General features: G+C 37.1%; 1 long non-coding RNA gene across 1 annotated transcript; it reads left to right on the top strand.

Moving 5' to 3' along the window:
• Nucleotides 1–9,149: 9,149 nt before the first annotated feature.
• LOC130543694 (uncharacterized) lies at nucleotides 9,150–25,228 on the top strand. The gene is made up of 6 exons (XR_008959196.1): nucleotides 9,150–9,230; nucleotides 13,797–13,892; nucleotides 17,381–17,428; nucleotides 21,396–21,624; nucleotides 24,911–24,954; nucleotides 25,049–25,228. It is a non-coding gene; the product is annotated as an uncharacterized LOC130543694 (long non-coding RNA).
• Nucleotides 25,229–26,492: the final 1,264 nt, after the last annotated feature.

Raw genomic sequence — 26,492 nt, forward strand, 5'->3', positions numbered from 1 at the left:
GGCAGTCTTCCAAGAAATTTCCATGTGTAGGTAGCTCTCTTCTGTATTCATATCCCATATAGTAAGTTCTTGGTCTAACTGCATAATTATATTTCCTCAGAATCCCCTCAGAGATTGACAAAAAATGATAAATCTATTGATGCAAGATCTGCCGTTTTTCTTTTGTGTAATTCCATAGGAAATTCCAAAGATAAAACTCTGCCATATAACCTGCAATAGAAAACGTAATAGTAGAAAATACAAAGGCAGTCATAAATTGGTGCAGAAAATGTAAAACTAGATGAAGTGGAAGAACAGATAAGCAATATAAAAAGCATGATTTTGTTTTTATTACTTAACTGAAATAGTCACAGTGACACAATCATTGCTTTTGCAATATTTGAAAGTTACTGTTTCTGTATTTAGAATTAGGGTCTGGAATTTTGACTGTTGTTTCCCCTGAGATCATATAAACCTTCCCAAAATGCTGATGTGGTTAATATTTCACTAATGTAATACTTACTTCTTTCACAATTATAATTCAAGTACATCACTTATTCTAGCATGTTGCTTTGTCATCTTATTCTGTGAATTTAACTTTAAAATTACTGCCATGCTTCATTTTTCTGTGAGTACACTATCTTTTCTTTTGACTTTACCTTTTTACATAAAATACATCGAGTATTTCAAAATTAAAGTATTTCAAATGAATTCTCTAAACGAGAGCCTAAAGGTAAAACATATTTGACTGATAGCCATAAGGCGCTGAATGCTCAAGGAAACCCATTCTACACCGAGTTTCATCCTACCCGAGTCAGCTGTTTATCCTCAAGTCTGTTGATGCCAGTTGTACTGATTATTATAATTAGATAATTCAATTAAATATTACATAAAATGAGAAATACAAGTGCAAGTAAGTTAGGCTCTGATTCTATGAAAACTAAGTCAAATGCTTAAACATGCTTAAAAGGTCTGCCAGTGTGGCTCAGGCTGTTAAGTGTGAGACTCTTGGTTTTGACTCAGGGCATGATCTCAGGGTCATGAGATCAAGCCCCGTGAAGGGCTTGGCAGTCAGTATGAGTCTGTTTGTCCCTCTCCCTCCCCATATGGTCCTCCCCCTGCTCTCATGCGTGCTTGCATGCGCGCGCGCTCTCTCTCTCCAATAAATAAATAATCTTTTAAAAAAGTGAGTGCTAAAAAATATTATCAAATCACATGCAAGTGAGGCAACTGAAAAAAAATCTTTAATTGTAAAAATCCAGAAAGATTCTGCACTCAGACTATTCTGCAATGTATTTATTTTTTAAAAATATTTTATTTATTTGAGAGAGAGAGACAGTGAAAGCAGAGGGAGAAGGAGACTCCCTGCTGAGCAGGGAAGCGGACGTGGGGCTCCATCCCTGGACCTGGAGATCATGACCTGAGCTGAAGGCAGACACTTAACAATCTGAGCCCCCCCAGGTGCCCCTCTGCAATGTCTTTATATTCTATTTCAATGTTAATGAAATGGAAACCATAAAACTGAAGATGCTGCAATGTGATTTGTGGGAAGGAAGGAAGGAAGGAAGAAAGGGAAAGAGAGAAAGAAAGAGAAAGAGAAAGAAAGAGAAAGAGGAAGGAAGGAGGGAAGGAGGGAAGGCAGGAAGGCAGGAAGGCAGGAAGGCAGGAAGGAAGGAAGGAAGAGTACTCTGTTTCAGTCCCCAGTTGAACCACACATGGGGCAAAAATCAAGGTGATATTACCAAAAGAAGAAGAGAAAAATTCTGGGCAGGCAAAAATTATAGATGTCCACTATTAAATTTCTTTTTTTTTCCCGTTAGTCATTTTTATCTCTCCTCTCATTTTCCTTTCTGGGAAAGGATTTGAACCAAGTCCTCCACGAACTTTTTCAAGGGGGCTCACTGTTAACTTGATAGTAATAAAAAGTAAGTTCTCCGTTGTTATGGTTTGAATTGTGTCTCCCGAAATTCATATGTTGAAGTCCTAACCTCCAGCACCTCAGAATGTGACCTTACTTGGAGACAGAGTCTTTACAGCATTTAATCAAGTTAAAATGAGGTCATTAGAGTGGGCCTCAATCCAATATGACTAGTGTCCTTATAAAAAGGAGAAATTTGGAGATGCCCACATACAGAAAGAAGACAACATATACTTGGGCGGAGGGAGATGGGGAGTTGTGATAAGGAAAGAATACTTAGGTAGATGTAAATTATTGGTAGTACTTTGGTTCTTGGCGTGGCTGACTATGATAGCTTTTTGTGGGGAGGAGGGGTAAGTAAAAGTAAATTTAAAAAAATAAAATTAAGGGGTGCCTGGGTGGTTCAGTTAGTTAAGTGTCCAACTCTTGATTTCGGCTCAGGTCATGATCATGGGATCATGGGGGTCATGGAATTGAGCCCCGTGTGGGGCTCTGCACTGATCATGGAGCCTGGTTGTGATTCTCTGTCTCCCTCTGCTCTGCCCACCTCTACCCACCCCCACATGGCTTGCACTCTGTCTCTCCAAATAAATAAATTGAAATAAATATATAAATGTATAAAAGTAAAAGTAAAAGAAAACAAAGATCATTCCTGAATCAATGATAATGTATTATAATTAATTCAATTCTGTTTACTGTTGTCCAAATGAAAGATATCGTGTAGATAGAAATCAATAAAAGAATAGGATCACTGACTTCTAAACTACCAGGAAAAACAAGTAGAAGTTAAGAGGGAAAGGGAAAAAGTAGGGGCACCTGGGTGGCTCAGATGGTTAAGTGTCTGCCTTCGGCTTGGGTCATGATCTCAGGGTCCTGAGATTGAGCCCCGCATCAGGTTCCCTGCTCAGCGGGGAGCTTGTTTCTCCCTCTCCCTCTACTGTTCCCCCTGTTCCCCCTGCTTGTGCTCTCTCGTTCTCTCTGTCAAAAAAATAAATAAAATCTTAAAAAAAAAAAAAGGGAAAAAGTACCCCCCAAAATCCATTACTTTTGGGGGGTTTCTTTATATATATTTTTTCTTCATTGCAGACTAGAGAAAATTTCTTCATGTACCAATTACTGGAAACCAGTGACCTAGACTAAGCCCCCCAGAGTCCCAAAAGGGTTAGAATCTCATCACTCAACTTCACATACTGTCATTGGAATTGGGCCAGAGAGTTTTGGAGTTTTTTGGGGTTTGGGATTTTGTTTTGTTTTGTTTTTTTCTTGTCTGGGTCCGTATTTTTGAAAATGAAAATTCCAGTGACCATAACTATTAATGCTATTGCACCTTAGAAACACATGGCTTAAGATGTATGTTAGCACAAAACAGTCTGAAGATGTCACTCAACAAAAAACATTTCCAGAAGCTTAGCACTTAATTGGTCTTATTAGCACCATCTGCTCATCAGTGTTGCTTGTGGAAAGTGTTTTCATCAGATAGCAACAAGTTGAAAACAAGGCAGATCACCACACTTTGTTTTGAATTTGACACCACATTTTGCCTGCCTCTTATCACAGCTTTAAATCGTCAAATTAAATAAGTGAGTGAATCATAGCATTTGCAGTACTTGTTAGACTCTGGTTTTCTCTGATCCCTCGGGCATGTGCTTATGTCCAGAAGTCCTCTTCTCCCCAGACCATCAGGCTGCCTAGCCAGACAGACATTTGGAGAAGTCTTTGAGTAGTAGTATTCAAGCAAATTTTTTCACACACTCCATTTTTTTCATCCCAAAAATCTGGTTGTTCTAACACATCAGGTGTAGAGTATCATGCTGAAATTAAAATCCGACACTGGGTGAAGATATGAGCTAAAAATTACTCCTATTATGAAGGCGTTTTGACAGCTAAGCACTAATGGTAAGAGAGCTCACTGGATTTCCTGCCTTCAGTGTTTACTTTAATGTTATGAATTTAACCACAGTTTATTTTAAAGATGTTTCTATAATAAACTAAAAAAATCCATAGTTAATCATTACAATGTTCATTTCAGAATTTGACTTAAACATTAAAAGTTAATATTAGGTCTTTACTTCTTTAGACTTATACAGCACTTTTACATGGACAAACGTAAAAAAAAAAAAATGATAATTTGCCAAAGTGGCAATTTAGCCAGAGCAAACATAACACTTATTAAGGAAGAGAATGTAAACAGCAGCTTTCTTTCTTAGCCATCTTGGCTGTTGGTATAACTGTTTATATAACACCAAATTAATACTTTTTATTGAAAAATACAATGATAAACAAGAAAAATAAGACTATCCTCAGAGCTCTATCCAGGACATAAAAGACTGCCAGGGAAAACAGCAAAAGCCAGTCATACAAAAATGTAAATTTAAGTTTATTCTTCTCTTTTTTCATAACAAAAACACACACACATATACACATACACACCCACCCTGGGGGTTAGAATACACGTTGGCATCAGTCCATTTTTAAAAATTTGCATCTTGCTTTTATTTTCTTATTACAGTATAACATCTTTCCAAATCATTAAAATTGTTTGAAAACATTTTTATTCCTATTTAATTACGTGGATAATATTTTGTTATTATTTATTTTTATATATTTTTGTATTTATATTTATTATTGTTATGTAGATAACAATATGTCCCAAATTATTACTTATATAGGTTTTTTTCCTGTTTTGTTTTTTTTATGTCAATAACACTGAGAAGAAATTCTTTGCACAAAAGCTTTGCCAGCATTTCTGAGTTCCTGAATATAGCTCCTGGTTGGGATTGTAACAGATCCTAGGAATGAAAAGGTGGGAACAATCTAAAGCCCTCTGGACGTGTTAGTAGATTACTTTCCCAGAAAGTTGACTCTCCTTATTAACATTTACTAGTTAATTTTAAAAAGAGGAAGAAGTAGTTAATACTTTAAATTTGTTTTTACGATCAAGAAAATGGAAATTTTTCCAATGTTAATTAGCCATTTGTAATTGTTCTTTTCTGAAAAATTTCACTTCCCTGCCCCATTTCTTGATAAATCCTCACATCTTAATAATTTTTAGGATATCGTCCATGTACTGACCTTACCCCTTTATGTCTTATTTTTCCATTTACTTTTGATTTGATTTATACACTTTGCAAAATACAGACCTTCTGAAAATGCTCTTAAAAAATCTCTTCACCTTTTCTTTCTTATTTTCGTTCATTGCTTTCATACTTAACAAATACCTTCACCGTGCGGATTCTCTTACATTCTATCTCTGTTTACCCCACTCACCCGTGGGTGGTCACGGCTCAGAGGCTTCTCACTGTCTCAAATCCCAACTCGCGTCTCCTGGCCCAGAAGCTGGCTACTCCCCAACAGCAGCCATTCTCGAGCACCAGGGTCCTGAGGGGTCAGCAGCAAACAAAGCAGATGCAAATCTCCACCCTCCCAGAGCTTCCATCCCCTCCTGGGGCATCACTCTTTTTTTTTTTAATCAGTGTAATTTTGCTAGTTTGCCATTGCCTGGGTGCCCCCTCCTCTCCAACAACCCAAATGTGACACCCCATCCAAGGGCCCAGCTCTCCCAAGAAGTCCTCCTGAGGAGCTCTACCCATGTGACCATCCCCTCAGCCTGCAAGCCCTTGGACTACTGTGTTCTACGCTCCACAATGACTTCCTTTGTAACTGTTCTCCCCCGGCACCGTTAACATAGCCATCATGATGATGTGTCCCCAGCTGCCACTTCACATTAGTAGGTTTTTTTTTTTTCATTTTTTTAAAGATTTATTTATTTAATTGAGAGGGGGAGAGAGAGAGCGAGAGTGAGAGAGAGCATGTCGTGTAAGGGGCAGAGGGAGAAGCAGACTCCCCCTGAGCAGGGAGCCAGATGCGGGGCTCCATCCCCGGGATCATGACCTGAGCTGAAGGCAGATGCTTAACCAACTGAGCCACCCAGGCGCCCCTTCTTTTTTGATTTTTACATATAATTCTAAACCATGCAAAGTTTTGGTTTGTAGTGCTGGGTTAGAAACAAAACTGATTCTTTTTCAATGTTAATCCACTGTTAGAGCACCAGTAAAAATGATATTCCCTTGCCCATTGATTTGTGATACTTCTTTTATCACATATTAATGCTTTCTTGAATACTGGGTTGATTGTCTACTTTCAATTCTGTTTTAGTGAGCTTTCTGTTTTGCATCACAACAACATTATAGGCTAGCTTTATTACATACCTTTTGATATAAAGTAATATGGATTGTTTACCTTACAGCTCACACTATGGGTATTTCTAGTTATTTTATGATTTTTATTGCTATTCTGAATGAAATCTTTTCTGTTCTGTTTTCTGACTTGTTTTTACTGGTGTATTGGAAGGGTTTTTAAAAATATATGTTTATCTCTCGGGGTGCCTGCGTGGCTCAGTCGGTTAAGTGGCTGCCTTCGGCTCAGGTCATGATCTCAGGGTCCTGGGATAAAGCCCTGCATCGGACTCCCTGCCGAGCAGAGAGCCTGCTTCTCCCTCTCCCTCTCCCTCTGCCTGCTGCTCCCCTTGCTTGTGCTCTCTCTCTCTGTCAAATAAATAAAATCTTAAAAAATGTATGTTTATCTCAAATCTAAGATTTCCATTTTCAATAATTATTAATTGATTTTGTAGAGTTTTCTGATACCTAAGCATAATATCTGTAAATAATGAAAATTTACTTCTCCTTCCTAAAGGTTATGTCTGTATCAACTGGAAATTCCAGAGTAATATTAATTAATAATGTTAATGGTGGGTATTCTTGTCACAGAAAATCTAAAATCATGGCTAAGGAAAAACTATGGTCAACGTTCTATTAAAAGTAAAATAATGGTTGAAAACAAATCATCCTTAATCATCCTAGCTTAGATTAACTGCTTTGCAAATTTACTATGGATAAGGTACATTAGGATCTTGGGGAAATGTTCATTTCTCCAGCAGGAGGGCAACATCTGACTAACAGTTCGAAAGGTAGCTTGGAAAGGAAAGGAACTTCAGATCTAGATTGCAGTTGGGAGGAGGAAGGTCAGAGGGAAGTTAGATGACTTCGTCTCTAGATTCTCCTACTTCCTTTCCATAAGAGAAATTTCTGGAATGGTGGCAAGTAGAGTCAGTCTCTTCCCAGGAGAACTATAACAGAGGGATGGAAATGGCATCACTTTAAGCATCCCATAAGGCAAGCGTTTTTGTAAACTGATAAAACCAAAGGGACTTAGTATAATGACTAAAAGTTGCTTTGTTTCTGACCTACAAAACGTAAAAAAATATATCTCCCTCTTAAGGTTGTGTGATAATTACAGGAGATACATTTAAAAGATAATAAACAACAACCATAATTATTGTAAAGCACACGTTAAATTTTTGTAAATCAATGTTGAGCTATTTCAGGAGATTTTCTCTATTTCGTATTTCTACAGCTAACAATTTTGGCATTTCTTATCAAACACCTTGTTAGTTTTACTCCACGTTGTAGCAAAGACTTATTAAGACTTCTAAAAAGGGTTCACATTACTGGAATTTCATTACCACCTGGACAAAAATAGTATAGTGAATTTATTAGCCTTGTACACAATAAATACATAAATATTCTTTTAATTTAAATTCAATAGCCAACATATAGAACATCATGAGTTTTTGATGTAGTGTTCAATGATTCGTTAGTTGTGTATAAATATTTTAAACCAATTACATTCACACATTTTATGTTGCATTCATTCTTTTTTTTTTAAGATTTTATTTATTTATTTGTCAGAGAGAGAGAGAGAGAGAGCAAGAGAGCAAAAGCAGAGGGAGTGGCAGGCAAAGAGAGAAGCAGGCTCTGATGCAGGACTCAATCCCAGAACCCTGGGATCATGACATGAGCCGAAGGCAGATGCTTAACTGACTGAGTCACCCAGTTGTCCCTGTTGCATTCATTCTTAATTTTAAAATTTGTCACTGGGGCACCTGGCTGGCTCAGTCCATAGAGCATGCAACTCTTGGTCTCAGGGTTGTGAGTTCAAGCCCCACATTGGGCATAGAGCTTACTTAAAAAAAAAATTAAGATCTAAAATTTGTCACTGAAAATACATAATTTGCTAATCTGCAAAGAAATTCTTATTCGTGACAGTGGAGTACATTTCAACTCATTTAAGTTTAAAGCAAAATTTCATTATAAGCAAAGAATAAATATTTAAAATGTACATGTAAATTACTGAAGCAAAACATAGTTATAGGTAATACATTTATTTAAAAATCTAATATATGTTAAAATTCATCTTATTATCTATGCAGTACTACCATCAAAAAATGTTTATTGTGAATCTAATCATAAGAAAAAAATCACAGTAATCCAAATTGAGGAACAGTCTGCAACACAAATGGCCTAGACCCTTCTGTGAGATCAATGTCATGAAAGACAAGAAAGGCTGAGAAAGTGTTCTAGATTAAAGGAAACCCAAAAGACTTAACAACTAAATGCAATGTAGGATCCAAGATTGGGTTCTGAAGCAGAGTTTAAAATGGTTTATATTCAATATTATTGAAACAATTGGGAGAATTTGAAAATAAACTGCATAGTAGATAATAATGGATTCATGTTAAACTTATTAAGTGTGATTCTTTGGCTGTTATTATGTAGAATATCCTTATTCTTGAGCACTACACCCCGAAGAAGCAGGATGTCTGCAACTAACCTACTTCTAAAATAAAGAAAAAATATAGATATTTGGAGAGAAACAAATATGGCAAAATGTTCATTTTGGAACCTACATTAATAGTATACAGTTAGTCATTGGACTATTCTTTCAACTGTTCTGCAGGTTCAAAAAAATTTTAATATAAAATTGAGAGTAGAGAAAGCTAAGCCACCTAATGGAAAAAGCATATTGTATCTGACACTGTATATGACCCCCTCCTCCTTTCTCATCCATGCCCTCCTCCCTGCATACCCCCTAAAGCTACCAGTTGTCTGCTGGCTAAATTGTCTTGTCATTGCCTGGGGTTTCTGGTGTCCTGTAGAAACCACTCACACAATAAATCCACTGTAGCCATTGACGTGTTCTCTTTCATAAGACGGCGTTCATTCTCAAGTGCACATGACTTATTTAGTTCAGACCATCTGCATGCATACTTTTTCTTGTGTTTGACTATTCAAAGAATTTGTATGTTATCCTAATTAAAATTAAAATTTTATAAAACTCATGGAGAAGGCCTTTATTAAAAACAAAACAAAAAAAATTGTTTTTGTTTGTTTGTTTCTCGGTTTTCTACCTGTAACTTAAGGAACTCTACTTGCCTCACAGGATTGCCGTGTGGATTAAATGAACAATTGGATGAAAACACCCAGCCAAGAATCAGGTAATCAGTAAGTTTATTGATGTTCAATAAATTGTGGCCTTAATTTGTGGAGTAGGGTCTTATCTGTTGTTTGTAAAGAAAATAGCCAGCCATAAGAATGCATAACAAAGTCCAAATTTATCATTTCTAGTGATAGAAACTGTGGAAAGGCTCATAAAATATTCTGCTCTGAGCAAAATGACTTCTATTATGGATGTTACCTGGGCAATAGAAAGCTGGTATTATGGAAATTTATGGGTAACATTAAAGTACTGTAACTCATTATATCTACAGTCTTTATTTTTTTATTATAATAATTTTTTATTATGTTATGTTAGTCACCATACAGTATATCCTTAATTTTTGGTGTAATGTTCCATGATTACGTTGCACCCCAATGTTCATAGCAGCATTGTCCACAATAGCTAAATTGTGGAAGGAGCCAAGATGCCCTTCAACAGATGACTGGATTAAGAGGATGTGGTCCATATATACAATGGAATATTACTCAGCCATCAGAAAGAACAATTACCCAACGTTTGCAGCAACATGGACTGAACTGGAGGAGATTACACTAAGTGAAATAAGTCAAGCAGAGAAAGACAATTATCATATGGTTTCACTCATTTATGGAACATAAGAAATAGCAGGAAGATTGGTAGGAGAAGGAAGGGAAGAATGAAGGGGGGGTTAACAGAAGGGGGAATGAACATGAGAGACTATGGACTCTAGGAGGGCACATATCTACAGTCTTTAATCCTAAAATCTTTCTTAGCAGAGCTCTACCTCTGGTCTGTAGGGGCAGTATGTAGTGATTCTATTTTTTTTCTTTTTTCCATTCCTCCAGGCCCAGTAGGTGCAAATACTAAATGTTCAATGAACCTTTCCAGGGGCACCTCTGTGACTCAGTCAGTTAAATGTCTAAGTCTTGACCTCAGCTCAGGTCATGATCCCAGCTCAGGTCTTGATCTCAGGGTCATGAGTTCAAGCCCCGTGTTGAGCTCCATGCTGGGCATGAGACTACTTAAAATATATATGTGTGTGTGTGTGTGTGTGTGTGTGCACGTGTGTGTGTTTCCAGGTTGAAGTAAAGATGAGAGAACAAAATGGAATGTTTGTATGCTCATGGGAATGACCCTGAAGGGGGGGGGGATACAATAATGTAGGAAAGAAACAGAAGAACTGCAAGTGGTACATTTTAATAGACAAGAGAAGATGAGATTGGTCTTAAAAAGGAGCCCATACTATTCATCCAAAAGTAACATTTGACTGAGGATGTGAGAGGAAATGCTGGAGGTTTGAAGAGAGACAAGAAGGTATGCAATTGTTATCTAAGAGAGTGGGAAGGTGAATGGACTAGGAGAATATAGGACATTTCTCAGAAATCAGTAAAGGCTCAATGAGGTTAATGATCATAGATTTAGGGGCGCCTGGGTGGCTCAGTCATTTAAGCATCTGCCTTCGACTCAGGTCCTGATCCCAGGGTCCTGGGATGGAGCCACATGTTGGGCTCTCTGCTCAGCTGGGAGCCTGCTTCACCCTCTCCCTCTGCCTGCCACTCTGCCTGCTTGTGCTCTCTTTCTCCCTCAAATAAATAAATAAAATATTTTCAAAAATGATCATAGATTTAAAATGAAACCAAGAGTAGGCAATAGCTGGGTTAACCGGGTTGTGCTTGTGTTAAGGCAGTATGATGAAGTAAGAGAGAAGGGCAAGGGGTTTGCCGATGAATAAAAGTGAGTGATAACAGCGCTGGACTTTGGAATTTGTACTGGGTAAGGAAGAAAAAGTGGTCAACAGGAAAAGGGGAGATGGCTAAAAAATGGTAGGGTCAATGGACTGTAGGTTCTGGTTTGACACAAGCCTTGTTAGGAGTTACAGGATAGAGGGAGGAGTTAGAAAAGTGGTTGTCAGGAATAGTACGCTGTTGCAATTATTGGTAATGATAAGGGCTAGGATATAATAATAGACATGAGGTGCTAAGGCAGGACAGAGTCAAGATTATTGGAAGAGAGATGTGAAGGAACTAAGTAGCCAAAGTGTTGGATCACCCATGTATTTCATATTACCAAGAACTAAGCTAGGAGAAGCATGCAGTGGGTCAGGAAATAAAACCAAGAAGTCAAGCACAGTAACTCAGAGAGCCAGTAGACAGAAGCAAAATGGAGATAGTGGGGACAGTCTGATGATATGAAACTCACACCCGAGTATTTTTTTAGGGAAAAGGGAGTGAGAATACTCTGAAAGTGATGATATTGGAATTGGGAGGACACATATACCCACTCCAACCCCAACCGTATGGAAGAAAAAATATCTTACAACTAGATAGTGTCGTAGTAGGCTCAAGAGAGAGCCAAGTTTTGATTAGAGCAAGAAAGTGAAGGCAACCTTCAGAGAGGGTTAAAGGTATAGAGCAGTTTATTGAGGATGGATCGTAAGTTCCAAAGGAAATGATGTTAAAGTTTTCAGAAGTCAGGAAAAGGTGGGAGAAAGGAATAGAATAGGTGATATGAACCGTGTAGGGATTAGAGTGGGAAATGAATGGGAATGAGAAGTACAGCTACTTGCAGTTTTAATATGAGATTAATTTTAGTGGACTCAAGGCAGATAAGGTGGCAAGTTGTGATCAGGGAGTAGTGGGTTTCCAGGGCATCCTCTTGACCCTACAGGTAGAGGCAAAGACACCTAGGAAGGAGCAGTCTTACTGCAAGTACAAGGAGTGCCATGTTGGTCTCTGAACAGAGGTCCCATTTAGTGTCCTTGGAATTGCATTATATCTATAAAATGGCTTGGAGAGAATACTAGGTGTTCAATAAATGTTCACTAAATGAGTGAATAAAATGTGAATGATGGCCTCCTTTCCAATGTGTTAGAGGTATTAGCATGCGTACACCACCAGATATTTCAGTGCATTCCCCAAAGCTACTCCTCTGTTCTTAACACTCTTAGAATCTCTTTCTCTCTCCTTGTTGGATTTGGAGATTTGGGGGCTGGTGAACAGCCCTTAATTTTACATACAGATGTCCCCTTTAAGTAAAACACAACTCTGGAAGGAAAGGAGGAAGAGGAGGGGAAATTTTGTGACTACCCAGTTCTTCTTCTGAGAAAGTTAGATATTAGTCACTGTTCTTTCTGCTTTATTTGTCCACAAGCAGCCCTTGGTCAGAAACTAAGAACTGAGCCATCTGTCAAGTTTTCACTCATCAGGGAAGATGCATTATTTATGCTGCTTTGAGTTCCTGAGTGTGGGAACAAGCCCATTAGCCAGAATTCCCCAGAACACCGGGCCATAGGCAATCCTTGCAGCAGAAGGTAGTGACATGCAGCACTCCAGATGCCATGCCGAGTCTTCCTAGTGCTCTCAGCATAACTTCCTGCGCTGCTCAATCTCCCCTCACAGACCCAACCTCTTTCCTGTCCACCACCTCCTCACCGCTTCCCCATCCACCTCCATTAACCCTAGCCCTGTCTGTATAAAATGAATAATGAGTCAGGTATCCATTTTTGTGATCATGTTACTACTGTTGCGTAAAGACCAAGGTGCAAGGTACAGTTATGGCTATCATTACGTATATATCAGATGGACTTTGAAACAATGTGGTTACAATACTAAGTGTTGAGTATAAACTGCCCTTGCAATACACCTGACTCAGTCATGTCAAACATTATTAGACAGAACAATAGTAAAACTATGCTGGGCAAACCTCTCTTAACAACTTTTATCCTTTTCTGTTTCCCAAGTGTTTTTCTTTATTTCCTTAAAGGATGGCATTGTCAAATAACTGTAATAGAGTGGCTGCTGTTCAGTAACAGCGATATTACTATCATCGACAACGTTCAAGGTGTTTGTTCATAACTGAATGATTCTGAGAACTGAATCTGCATACAGCTTTGCTGCCCCAGTTAACCCATCATATTCACTTCCAATAAGTATTTACCGAGCATCTACTATGTGTCAATCACAATTATATTTTTACTTTAGGTATATTTACCTGAGAAACATGTTAGATCATGAATTTTCCAGTCCTTTTTTCCCTTTCCAAAATATAACTTCTTATAAAATAACTATATTCCCGTAACACTGCTAAGTGAAATGATAAATATAAGGCACATAAAGTAAATTCTGAAGAAAACAAGTATGTGGTACAATTTAGTGCATAACTCTCAATAGTCACTGCCTGATCTAATCGTCATTTGCCCAGACTTGATTAGAATGCTCTTTTTAAATTCAACCTCTATAGATTTATGTTTTATGCTATTTGATTTATGTGTTTGGTTTTGCCAATCATTAGCCTAAATAATTAAAAAAAAACTCTTGAAGGAATGATAGTTAATCAGATAGTTATATCAATTAATTCACTTTTCAGTTCTTCAAAATCATTTTAAATGATTATGACGAGTTTTTCCGATCATACCCACATACATATATAGTCAGAAAAAAAACCCACCACTATAATTTAGGTTGAGTTTGTTTTCCATTATGAAGTCTGTAATGAAGAAAGAATTTGATATTCTAACTATTTTCAAATACTTATGGTCAAAATTTTAAAGCCATTAACACAGATGGGATATTTTTCATTTTTGAAGGAAAAGGAGATTGAAATCTTTGCTGTTGCTTAAATGAAAAAAAAATTCAAGTGAATTCCTATTATTGGGCCATTTTCCAGCATTCATTTCCTAAAGGTAAGACTTTGGTTTATTTTTTTCTTATAACATGTTCTTTCACTGCAAAATTTTCCTCAGTTTGGAAAACTGTGTCCCTATGGAAAACTGTGACACTTGGTAAGGCTTTATTATAAAAAGACTATATTACATACTGCTGTCTGTTTCTTTCATATTTCAAGAAAGGATGATTTTGTTAAAACAGTTATTAAAGTTTGGCTTTTTAAAAAAGATTTTTATTTATTTATTTGACAGAGAGAGACAGTGAGAGAGGGAACACAAGCAGGGGGAGTGGGAGAGGGAGAAGCAGCTTCCCGCGGAGCTGGGAGCCCAACGAGGGGCTCAGTCCCAGGACCCTAGGATCATGACCTGAGCCGAAGGCAGACGCTTAATGACTGAGTCACCCAGGCACCCCAAAACAGTTACTAAGACACGGGGCTCCATCTCACAACCCCAAGATCATGACCTGAGCCAAAATCAAGAGTTGGGTGCCTAACAGACTGAGCCATGCAGGCACCCCTACGATAATTTCAGTTTTAATTTTGAAATAATAATCTTTGAAAGTCTAACATTAGTCTCAAAAAAGGTTAATTTCATTCTCATCATTTTGCATTATATATAACTTAAAAACAGTAACTTTGTCCTACTTAGGTGTTAGGCTGACATTTCCACTTATCATTACCCGTTTGTATTAGGCACATTCTTTTAAGCCACTTCAAGTATTTTTGGAACAAAGCAAAGCATAGTATAAACAAAAGCATTACATATATGGCTGACATTGTTTTCCAACATGTCTAAATATCTTGTGTGATCTCCAGAGTTGAAGATAAAAGCAAACACTATGCAGTACTATTTACCATAGTCTTTCATGTGAGTTGCAAGAAGCTGAAATCATACTTTGTGTTATATTTAAATGGAAGGTTGTAAAATACTAGATTATTGCAATAAACAAACTTATAAGAGTATGTTCTGGAAATAACCAAAGGTTATTAGTTTACAAGCTTATAGTCATTTTATTTTATTATTCCTTGTGGCAACACAATCTTTACAAACACTTCTAGTTCTTACAAAGGCATCCTCAACTAGGGCATGACTGACCAAAATATCAAAAAAGAAAGACAACTCTTTCTCCAGGTCATTTCCCACATACCCACTCCCATTCCACCCCACCTACCACCATCCCCAGAAGCATTTCTGACGATAACCTCTCCCTCCCACTCTACCCCACTCGCAATGCATTTCTAGGATTCTGCAATCACTAAAATCCAAAGGATAATTTCAAAACCAAGGAAGATATGATTGGTTGCCTATATATTGTTATTTTCCCTTTTTTTATATGTTATATATCAATTTAAAGAACCTTGAGTTTCTTCTAGCAGCAGTATCTTCAGAGAAGGTAGACTCTCCCTCCAGATCAGGGCATGAACCATAACTGATATTGATATAAACCAGGAGTGAAATTTCATTCTCCTTTGTTAACATTTGGTGTGGCCCAGTTCTGGCTAGTTCTGATCAATGAGACAGGAGACACGCTTTTGGGGAGGATTTTGCTCAAAGTAAGATGATCCCTTATTTATCCCTTGAATGTTTGAAGACGCAGCCATCATTGACAATGACATGATGAGTCATGACAATGACAATGACATGAACAGGTCAACATTCTGAGGATGGCAAAGAAGAGTAAGCTTGGGTCATTGAACTCCATATCTGGAACTTCCATCTGTAAGTTTCTTGTATGGTTAGACGATTGAATGTCTTTATGGGTTATGTAATTGATGTTTGGGTAATCTGTTACTTAAGGCAGAAAATCTCCTTAACGATATTCTGAAAATTAAAAGATGATACCTTGCCTGTTTCACTTAACTTCAAGCACTGACACCCCTTTTTAAAGAGAAATGTGTTCATCTCCCATTCTTATTCTTCTCTTATGTTGTGCCCCTATTCTCATTTCTGAGATTTTATTCCTATAAAGGAAGCTTTATGAAATTATAAAGAATTAAGTACCCACAAAGTCCCCATTTTAAGTACCCTTTTCCCTACCACTGTAATGTGCCAACTTTTAAAATCCCACTATCAACATCAGAATGTGTTTTCAGGAGGGTATATTGGATAGTCATATCTTTAATATGCTTTTAAAATCAAGATGCAAGATGCCGTTATGCAGGGATTTTTCAGCAGGTGTACACAGATCACCTGCATCAGAATCACCTGCAGGCTTGTTAGAAATGCAGACATGTCAGCCCCAACCCAGAACTGGTGAAACTGATGTCTGTAAAGGTGGGACGCAGGAATACGTACTGTAACAAGCACCCCCGTTAAAGATTGAGAGCCACAGGCTTAAGGTGCATTATTTTGAATGGGGTTGGGTTGAAGTAAAGGAGAGTTTGAGATGAGATGCCCGAGATCCTTATATAATCCTGTAGAAGTGAGCCATCTGTGGGCTTTCTCGGCCATTTGCCACATTACAAAGCTTCCTTTCCAGTGAACACATGAACTTCTATATTTTCATCAGGAGAGCACGGCACAGTAAGGCTTCCCTCTTCTAATGAAATTATTTACATAAATAACACAGAAATAACATAGTTCATGGACTACTAATTTTTTTTTGGCTTACATTGAGTCATTTCTGATAGGAAATTTCTTATAGAAGCTACCTTTCAATGCTCCACAATGAGGAAAGTAAAAACATTAAGTTGATGACATTTTAGTGGATTAAAGAAAAATGAATCATACACAAATCAAATTTCTTCACATTAATAATACATTTTAGGACGATGTCGCACTGTATTTCTGTCGCAAACAGAAATATGAATTCAGTGAAGTCCAGGTTATTAAGCTAAACATAAAAGCATTTATTTTGGCTAGCTAATTACAAAGTTTCTAAAGCTAATTGCAAAGAATACAAATTCATTTAGAATGACTTTATTTATTTCTGTTTATATCTCATCTCACTGTAAAATATTATTTAAGGCAGAAATGTGTTTTGGGATTTTAAAAGTCTGCCATTTTGCTATGCACAATAAATGTAGCCAATAGGAGAGAAAACTGTCGTATTTATGAGTTAGTGTTTCTACAGATAAGGAAGACATTTACAGGTGTTTCTTTTACCAAAAAATCATGATTTAAGTAATTATTTGTGAAATACTAAACTCTTTATTACTTAGTATTTCTCATCACCAGAACAGTAGAAAAAAATGTATGGTTCTTTTCCATGTACGCATGGCAGAAATTCACTACATTTTACATAGACAGCACGTGGCTTTAAAATGGTTCGACCTGTGCTTAGGTGGCTTAGTCTGTTGAGCATCAGGCTCTTGATTTCGACTCAGGTCATGACCTTGGGGTCATGGGGTAGAGCCCCAGGATGGACTCTGCTGAACGGGAAGCCTACTTGGGATTCTCTCTCTCCCTCTCCCTTTGCCCCTCCCCTCAGCTTGCAAACATGCAGGCGCTCTCCCTGTCTCTTAAAAAAAAAATGGTTATACCTGTATGGCAATTCTCTTCTGCAGATAGTCTCAGAGAGGAGCTGTCCTGGGCTTTCAAGAGCCCCAGAAGAGGTAAGCTGCAGAGTTGAACATCTCTGTGCATTCTTCAAGGGCTCTCTGTTGCCACCTATGCTCATAGCTGCTTCTCACCATTTCTGTGGTTTCTAACCTCTCCTACTTCTGCAGTTACTGCCTTCACTCTCCACTCTTGTTCTGTTCTTTCCCCTTCCAGCTCTTTTCACTAAGCCCTTGCTTCATGAATTTAACAAGCAAAAGTAAGCATGACGGCTTTTAGAGGCAGGATTAATCAGTCAGACCACTGGTGGTTTTTGCCTTGCTTGTCTGTTGGTTGGTTGGTTGGTGTGGTCAACCCCATCATCATGATGCATGATGCAGAAGGCTTAAGCTTTGGTTGGACACTTTTCTTTGCAATGTTCCTTTTGTTGAGTTATGGGTTCAGAGTTGTTCTTGGAGATTCAGAGTTGTTGAAGGATGGATGTTGGATAGACAAGGACTTTCAGGAATTGTATCTGGATAAAAGAATAATTCCATATAAATTATTATGCTGAAAATAGAATTGCACAAGTCCTAATGAAAAAGTTAATGATTTGAACACCTCCCCTGTATTAATTGGCCCTAAAATATATGTAAAAACAATGCACAAAATAATCGGAAGCATGACAGTCATACATTATAAGCCTAAATCCATCTTTTTCTCCCTGAATCGGTATCAGAAGACAGTTCTTCATTGATTAATACAGACCAACGGCAAGAATAAATGTTTATTTTTTTAAAATCAGTTCCTTAAAAATATAGGTTGGCTTATCTCTGTATTTTGGTAAAATAAGCTAAAATTGGACCTGAGTTTATAATAACAATTAGCTAAGTGACACTAATGGAAGCATTCGCTTAGGCATCATACAATTCTTAGAAAAAGAGAGCCAGCAGTGATATTCTAGACACTATAAAAAGAATTAAAGTGGGGAAATATTTCTTTAAAAATACTGTAGTATGGTCATAAAGAGATACAGTCCGAAAAGGTAGTACAACATTCACTAGATGAATTAAGAATGTTTCCAAAATAATCAGATAACAATTCTGGCTTGGTAGTAATGATAAAAGTGATATAAAAACGGATTCTTCAGATAGTTTTCCTCTGGTCACTGAAGAAAAAACCTAGATCAAGCATCATTAAATTGAATCAACTGTACACAAAAACTCCTTTGTCATATGGTTCAATATTACCTTACATGGGTTTTAAATCAAACTCCATCCCAAGAAAATTAAAACAATTTAAAAATAAAGGCCACAACCACTAAGTCAGCCTAGAGAGAAGCCCTATTTCCCCAAATCAACTTTATAATAGGAAACATTTTTATTTTTAAAAGTACACTGTGATGTTATTTAATATTATGTCACAGACACTAGCATGGATATTAATGTCAGAGTATCTACCTAAAAATAGTAATTTTGAAGATTAAATATGATTTCAGATCAGTACCTTATTGATCATGTGTCCTCAAATCTTGGTATAGTGCCAAGCTTAACAAGTGTTTGGTGAATTTGTTGCCAAGTGGTTGAATTATGAGTGTTATTCATACGGGCCAGATGCTAAATAAAAGGCAAAATGAGAATTATTTCTCACACTTCAATCAAACCTTCACATTCAAAGGAATTTAGTTGAATGGATTGATCAAATCTGTATTTGTATGATTAACAGTATCTTTGAATAATTAAAATGTATGCCTTTCAAATTGAATTACACTTATAAATACATAATTACACCTGGATTTTTGCAAGTGCTGTCCAGCTGGTACTTATTTTCTTACACCCCACAGCTAATCATTCTTTGATTCTGTCAGCTCTACCTTCAAAATATATCCAGACTCTGGCCCCTTTCCACTACCTCCTGTAATCCAAACACCTTTGTCTCTTGCCTAGATTACCCAACAACTTCCTAATTGGTCTCCCTGCTTCCATCGTTGTCCCCTAAAGAAAGCAGATGGTGTGATCCTTCTAAAATGTAAATCATACCACATTACCCCTCTGCTCATAACCATCCACTGGCACCCCATCTCACTGAGGATAAATCTGAAGACCTCCAAACTCCAAGCCATTCTGCCCCTGGCTATGAATCCAACCTCACCTCCTACCATTTTTTCTTCTTGCAAACTTTCCTCCACACTCTGCTTTTTTCTAAGCATCTCAGGGCTTTTGCACTCACTCTTCTCCTGCCTGTTACTCTTCCTTGGGTATCTGTGTGGTTCACTCCCCTTCTTCATTGAAGGTTCAGCTCAAATGTTATCTCCTCTGAGGAGCCTTTTCTCACCATCATATCTAAAACAGAACTTGTTCTTTCTCCTCCCCCGTCTGCTCTGTTCTTTCCTTCATAGCACTTATCAGCACCCAACATACACTTATGTGATGGTTTATTCATTTTGTCTCTCTCCCTCTGGTATGATGTAAGTTCCAAGAGAACAGGGATTTGTATTTGGTTCATTCTTTCAGAAACTCTACTCTTCCAGAAACAAAATAGCCTTCTTGCTGTTCCTGGAACATGCCAAGCTCTTACTCATCTTGTACGTCTTACTCATCTTTACTCTTACTCTCCTCTGCTTGGAAAACTGTTCCCCAGACACTCACACAGCTCACCTCTCATTACATTCACATCTTTCCTCCAATACTATCTCCACAGACAGGCCTGGCCCCGACCATCTGCCATCATTCTCCACCCTCTTTATTTTTCTTCACAATACTTATCACACTTATATATTCAATATTTATTTGTTCTTTTATTTATTGATTGTTTTTACCCACGAGAAGATAAACTTTCTTGTTTACCACTGCATCCTTAGCATTTAAAATGGTTCCTCAGTAAATATTTGTTAGGTGTTCAGTAAGTATTTGCTAACTGAATGAATGAATAACTATGAGAAATACTTCAAAAATAATTCTTTAATTATAAGCATAATGTATATTTAAATATTTATAAATTCTCAAGATGAATGTCTATTATAGATTTATTTTACTTTGAACGACAAAAAATTAGAATAAACTTTCATTTGCATACAACTAAAGCAATTGAAAAGTAAAATAATAAAAAATATTTCATATCAGTATAGAAAAATGATGCTCATCATTATGCCTGTTGGTCCCAGGCTAGTCCAAAGACAAACTGCAAAGTAGATGGAGTTTGTCTTAACCCCCTCTCTCTCTTCTCCAAGAGATGGTCTTCCTGCCCTCTTCTCAGCCCACCGCCCCTTGGTCCCTTCTTCTCTACCACTTATCAGATGAATCTCTTTTTGCAAGTACATGTTGTACTGAAAATCTAACAACTAACCAATAACTGTCAATGACCAGAAAATCAGTCTGACTGGCACTTCTCATATGGGATCATTTAACTGCTCTTCTTAGGGGATGCCACACGCCCATCGAAATATGTGTTTTAAGTGCAACTACTGGCCTAGGGGTGCCTGACTGGCTCAGTCTGTAGAGCATGCGAGTCTTGATCTCTGAGTGATGAGTTCAAGCTCCACATTGGGTGTAGAGATTACTTAAAAAAATAAATAAATGAAATTAAATAAAATAAATGCAATTAGTAGCCTCAAGGAAAAATAGGAATTCAAGTAAAATGTATTGCTGTGGCTGATTTGTGCACAGTATGGACAGGCTAACATTCCCTAAAGAGTAGAGTAGCTCATAAATTAAATGAACAAATGATTAGGTCCATTTGTCAACCTAGGTGAAAAGTATCAATTTATTGAGATTAAACCTTTATTGTTGTTGTTCCTATACAAAGAAAAAGGATAACCACTGTGTACTGCTTTAAATTTCAATTTCTTTCCAGATAATGTTATCTCTTTTGATCATCATGATCCTGTAATAGAAGTAAGGCAGGTATTACACCCAGAGGTGGATTTACTGTGAAATTTAAAATTCAAGACCCTTCATTTGCATGAGGTTTCTTGGGAGAAGCCCTAGCTATGTGTTTCTGTATTATTTTTCTTAACATGATCTCTGTGTAATTGTCATTTTTTAGGAATCCTTCCTTGACCACCTGCACCAAACTTCACGATGTTCCAAGAGTCCCCTGAAAAATGAAGACACATTGATGAAGAGGATACAGTAAAAGTTTTTAGGCTGAAGGAACAGTGTACTGGGTACTAAGGACAAGAGGTTTCCTGAACTAACATAACAGACGGCCATTATTGAAGAGTGAGGGTCACATGCTGAAATTGAAAGAGTGGACAGAAGTTGGATCATGGAAGGTTTGAGAAACAATGTTTTACATTGGGGACTTTTATTTAAGATGGTTTTAAATTTGTATTTCTAAAAGATAATTCTAGCTGCAATGTGGAAAATACATTTTAGGCCCAATTCTAAATTTGATTACACATGTGAAATGACTTCAAAGATTAGAGGAAAGTGAACCAGGGATTAAGGATAGAATGTATTGTTTTGTATTTTTATTTCCTTTTCTGATAAAAAAAAAAGTACATTTTCTTCACATTTAAAATGGAATTATCCCAGTTTTTCCTACCTATTTTCAATTTCTAGAGATAAAGACAAATTTAACCAAGCTTTTTAAAAATACAGGGGTGCCTGGGTCACTCAGTTGGTTAAGCATCTCCTTCAGCTCAGGTCATGAACCCAGGGTCCTGGGACTGAGCCCCACATTGGGCTCCCTGCTCAACAGTGAGTCTGCTTCTTCCTCTTCCTCTCCTTCTGTGCTCTCTCTCACCCTCTCTAAAAAAATAAATAAAATCTTTAAAAATAAATAAATTAATAAATATTAATAAAAATACAAAAGAAAGTGGAAACCTAAGGCATGTGGAAAAATCAAAGAAATATGAATTAAAACTACAATGTACTTCTCTTATGCTTAGTAAACTAACAAAAATAATTGTTACTAGCACTCAAAACTATTAAAGTTGAAAAGGAACAAAACAAAAACAATTTTAGTGGTATTGTCCATTTGATAAAAATATAATACTAGGTAACTAGAGCTATATTGGATCCGATATTCAATTTGATCCAATAATCCCACTTTTGTAATTTTTTTCAAGGACAACTTAAAAGAAAAAAACTTTTTATAAACAATGTTCATGGACGTGTTATCTTAAATAGCAGCTGTTGATAGTGACTATTAGTGTTCTGAGATAATGAGGCATAGACTTCATGATGCTTATCAGGATATAAAAGGCTGACAGGGTCTAGATTTTTGTATGCCTTTCCGGGGGTGGGGCTTCAAAGTGGGATGATTTCCTTGGGCCAACTAGAGTCTGTGTGAATGTTCTGGGTATCTGGGTAAGAAGGAATAATGTGAAAATGAATCGTCTCCTATTGTATGTGAGCTGTCTCTAGATTAGGGGTACTTTCTGGTTACAGTATTGTTAGGTTGTGACACTGTAATGAAATTTTTATGGGTAGACTTTTGTAAAACTACTTTTGGGACGTCAGAGGATAAGTCAAGCAAATGAATCACCCTGACATACCTCAGCAACCTGAGGACAACCTGAGGAAGAGTATCTACTTTATAATTCATTGTATTCTTACACTTTAAAATTCTATAATCGAGTAGTAAGGGTAATAAAAATATAGATTTGAGGGGCGCCTGGGTGGCTCAGTCATTAAGCCTCTGCCTTCGGCTCAGGGCGTGATCCCAGGGTCCTGGGATCGAGCCCCGCATCGGACGCCCTGCTCTGCTGGGAGCCTGCTTCTTCCTCTCCCACTCCCCCTGCTTGTGTTCCCTCTCTTGCTGGCTGTCTCTCTCTCTGTCAAATAAATAAATAAAATCTTTAAAAAATATATAGATAGATTTGATAAGTTTAAATAAATATATGTCTAAAATACATGTAGGCAAATTACAAGGTAAATAACTCAAAAACATGTTTATATTTGTTAATACAAACAAGAGGTTAATATTAATATATGAAGTTCTTAGAAATAATTGAGATAGATCGCTGCCACAATAGAATAATATGTAAATGACATGAAAAATGTCAGAAGATGAAATGCAAATGAACAATAAACACAAGAAAAGATATCCAGCTTAATTAATGATAAAAATGCAAAAAAATCAATTAAAGAAAAACATTCTGGATTATCAAAATTTAAAAGGGCTTATAAGGGATGCCTGGGTGGCTCAGTCAGTTAAGTGTCTGCCTTTGGCTCAGGTCATGATCTCAGGGTCCTGGGATTGAGTCCCTCATCGGGCTCCCCGCTCAGCGGGGAGCCTGCTTCTCTCTCTGCCTGCTGCCCCCCCCCCCCCGCGTGTGCTCTCTCTCTCTGACAAATAAATGGATAAAATCTTTAAAAATAATAACAATAAAAAATAAAAGCGCTTATAATACTTGGCGATGTTGAGAGTGTTGAGAAATGGACATTCTCTTGTACTGTTTGGGATTGTAAATTGATCTATTTTTTTGACCAAATTTTTAAATGGATATAATTTTTTTGCTCCAGCAATTCCACTTCTAGAAGTTTATTCTAAGGAGATAACCCTTCTTTACCCACAGATTATATATAAGGATGTTCTCTATAGTGTTATTATATGCTATAAAAAAAATTGAAAACAATTTAATTGTCTTTCAACAGGAGTTGAGTAAACAACTTATTGTTCAATCATACCACCCACTCATAAAATAATGACATAAGAAGATGTACACAACATAGTATTTCATTAGAAAGCAGCGTACAAGGCAGTGTGCGTGGAGAAGTGTCCAGTTACATAAGAATATAGTAAATGTGTATATATGTGTGCCTGTGTGTGTGTGTGCGTACATCATAAGAGGACTAGAAAATTGTTTAATGAAATTTTAGGAGTGTTTACCTGAATGGTGAGATTTCAGGTGATTTTCTTTCTTCTCTTATGCCTTTGCGCATTGTTTTGCTTTTTAAAACAATGATCACGTATTAAAATTAAAGTCAGAAAAATATAAAGCTATTCTCATTTGGAAAAACATGCTTCATATTTTATTGTTCTCAAACTTTAAACTATATTTGATGCTGTATGTTTAGAAAAGTATTCAAAGAAACCCACTTAATTTATATCATCCTCAGTTACGTAAAAAGTAAAAATAAAACTGGTTCATTGTAGTTTAAGTAACACGTCAATGCAATTCTTTAAAAATATCTTCCTTCTTTTTTCATTATTTATATTTTTAAAAATCTCTATTAAACATTTTAAATAAGAAAATTGTCTCCTCTGTGCTATAATTTACAGCTCCTTGCTCTCCTCCCCAATATACACACACACACAACCATCCACACCGCCAAATACAGACCCACAGAGAGGCCGCGAGGTACACGCGGAGCCACTAGCTGAGCTGAGCGTGGACCACATGGACGGTCGCTGGACTCTTCCATTTTCCCGGAGCGGTGGGGGGAGAATTTTCTTACAAATGTAACTTATTTCGTCCGAGACTGAATAAGAGAACTTCGCTATCACCGATGAAACCAATAGAATAAGTTACAATCAACAAACTTGTGCAATAAAATAGGTGAATCTGAGATGAGAATTTGAAGTCAGTATCCTCTTTCTTTCCCAAATAGGAACTCGCTAGGAGGCATGGTTTAATCCGAGGCTTCCCGCTCAGGTAAGGGGCTTCACAGCTTTCCTCCTTGTTACTAATTAGATAATTCTGTAATAACACCAAGGCCCTGTGACTGTGTCTCCTTCCACAAATACAGGCACTCATCGGACCCTTTTCATGGATTCCCCAAAACTACCAACAGCTGATAGAAATGCTTAGTTCTGGACCTCGTCCCCCAGGTGTGTAGAAGGTCGGGGTTGGGAGGGCAAGTGGGATGTGCTCAAATACTAGAAACAGAACCAGCAGTTAAACTGAACACCCGAAGTATTTTAGACTCCTGAGAAGCTGGCTGTGTGCAGAGGAGGAGGGAAGCTGTACGTCTTGGATTTACCAGGACAGTTCTGGTTTCATGCAAATGTATTATTTTCCATGAGGGTTACTCATTACATGTGTAATTACATTAAATGTCATTTGATTTTTGTGACTTTGAATGTTTAAAATAAATAGAAAAATATCCACGTGCTCAGATTTTTGGTTACTGGCTGAACTGAGTCCAAAGAAAAAGTCAGGGTTCTACAAGGAACGAGGGAAATATAGGCTTGATGGAGCGATATTAACTTTTATTCAGCACCTACCTGGGACTTTACATGCTTTATCTCATTTACTTTTCACTGAAAAAAACAAATGAGCTTTCATTTGGGGAAGTAATTTTCTCAAAGATACACAGTAGTAGAAATTACTGTAGTGTAAGGATAGGAGCCCAGATCTGACTCCTAAATCCATGCTTTAGCCACAGTACCATCCTGCCTCTAAGTAAAGGACCAGGAATTACTTAGGTTATCTTCCTTATTTTAAGTTGAAAACAGTTTACCCACAAAGATTCACTTAAAGCAGTCACATTACTAGTTCTCGGTAGAGCCAAAGTAAAAATGTAGACATGGGATTCAGGCTGCTGTCCCACAATAGTACACATATATAATGATTATATCACTTTTTCTTTGGCTTTTAACAGAAGCAGAATTGAAGATGTTTAAGGTGTTTTTTTGTTTTGTTTTTGTTCTTTTGGTTTTTATTTAAATTTTACTTAGTTAACATACAGTGCAATATTGGTTTCTGGAGTAGAATTCAGAGTGATTCATCACTTATATACAATACCCAGTGCTCTTCTCAAGTGCCCTCTTTAATACCCATCACCCACCTAGCCCGTCCCCCACCCTCTTCCCTCCATCAACCCGCAGTTTGTTTTCTATTGTTAAGAGTCTAAGATGTGTGAAGTATTTTTTAATCATTTCTTTTAAACCAATTAAAGACTTAAAAGACTATTAGTAATTTTTTTCTGGAGCATATAATTAGCAATAATTAATGATGTTGTAGTCCATATACAATTTCTGCGATAACTTGGGTGTCAGTAGCTGGGTTATAGCCTGGGCTTTTATTTCATGTGGTGATGAGTATTAGGACTTGCACAGCTGATTTTTGCCTTTTCCGTAAATTCTCCGTGACTTGGGCCAGTCATTTTCAAATAGTTTAGTTATCAATGAAGTTGTTACAATCTTATAGTATCTCAGTCACAACGTATTCATTTCTTAGTAAAGCCAAGG

Source organism: Ursus arctos, unplaced genomic scaffold (genome assembly GCF_023065955.2).
Source record: "Ursus arctos isolate Adak ecotype North America unplaced genomic scaffold, UrsArc2.0 scaffold_15, whole genome shotgun sequence".
NCBI classification, from domain to species: Eukaryota; Metazoa; Chordata; class Mammalia; order Carnivora; family Ursidae; genus Ursus; species Ursus arctos.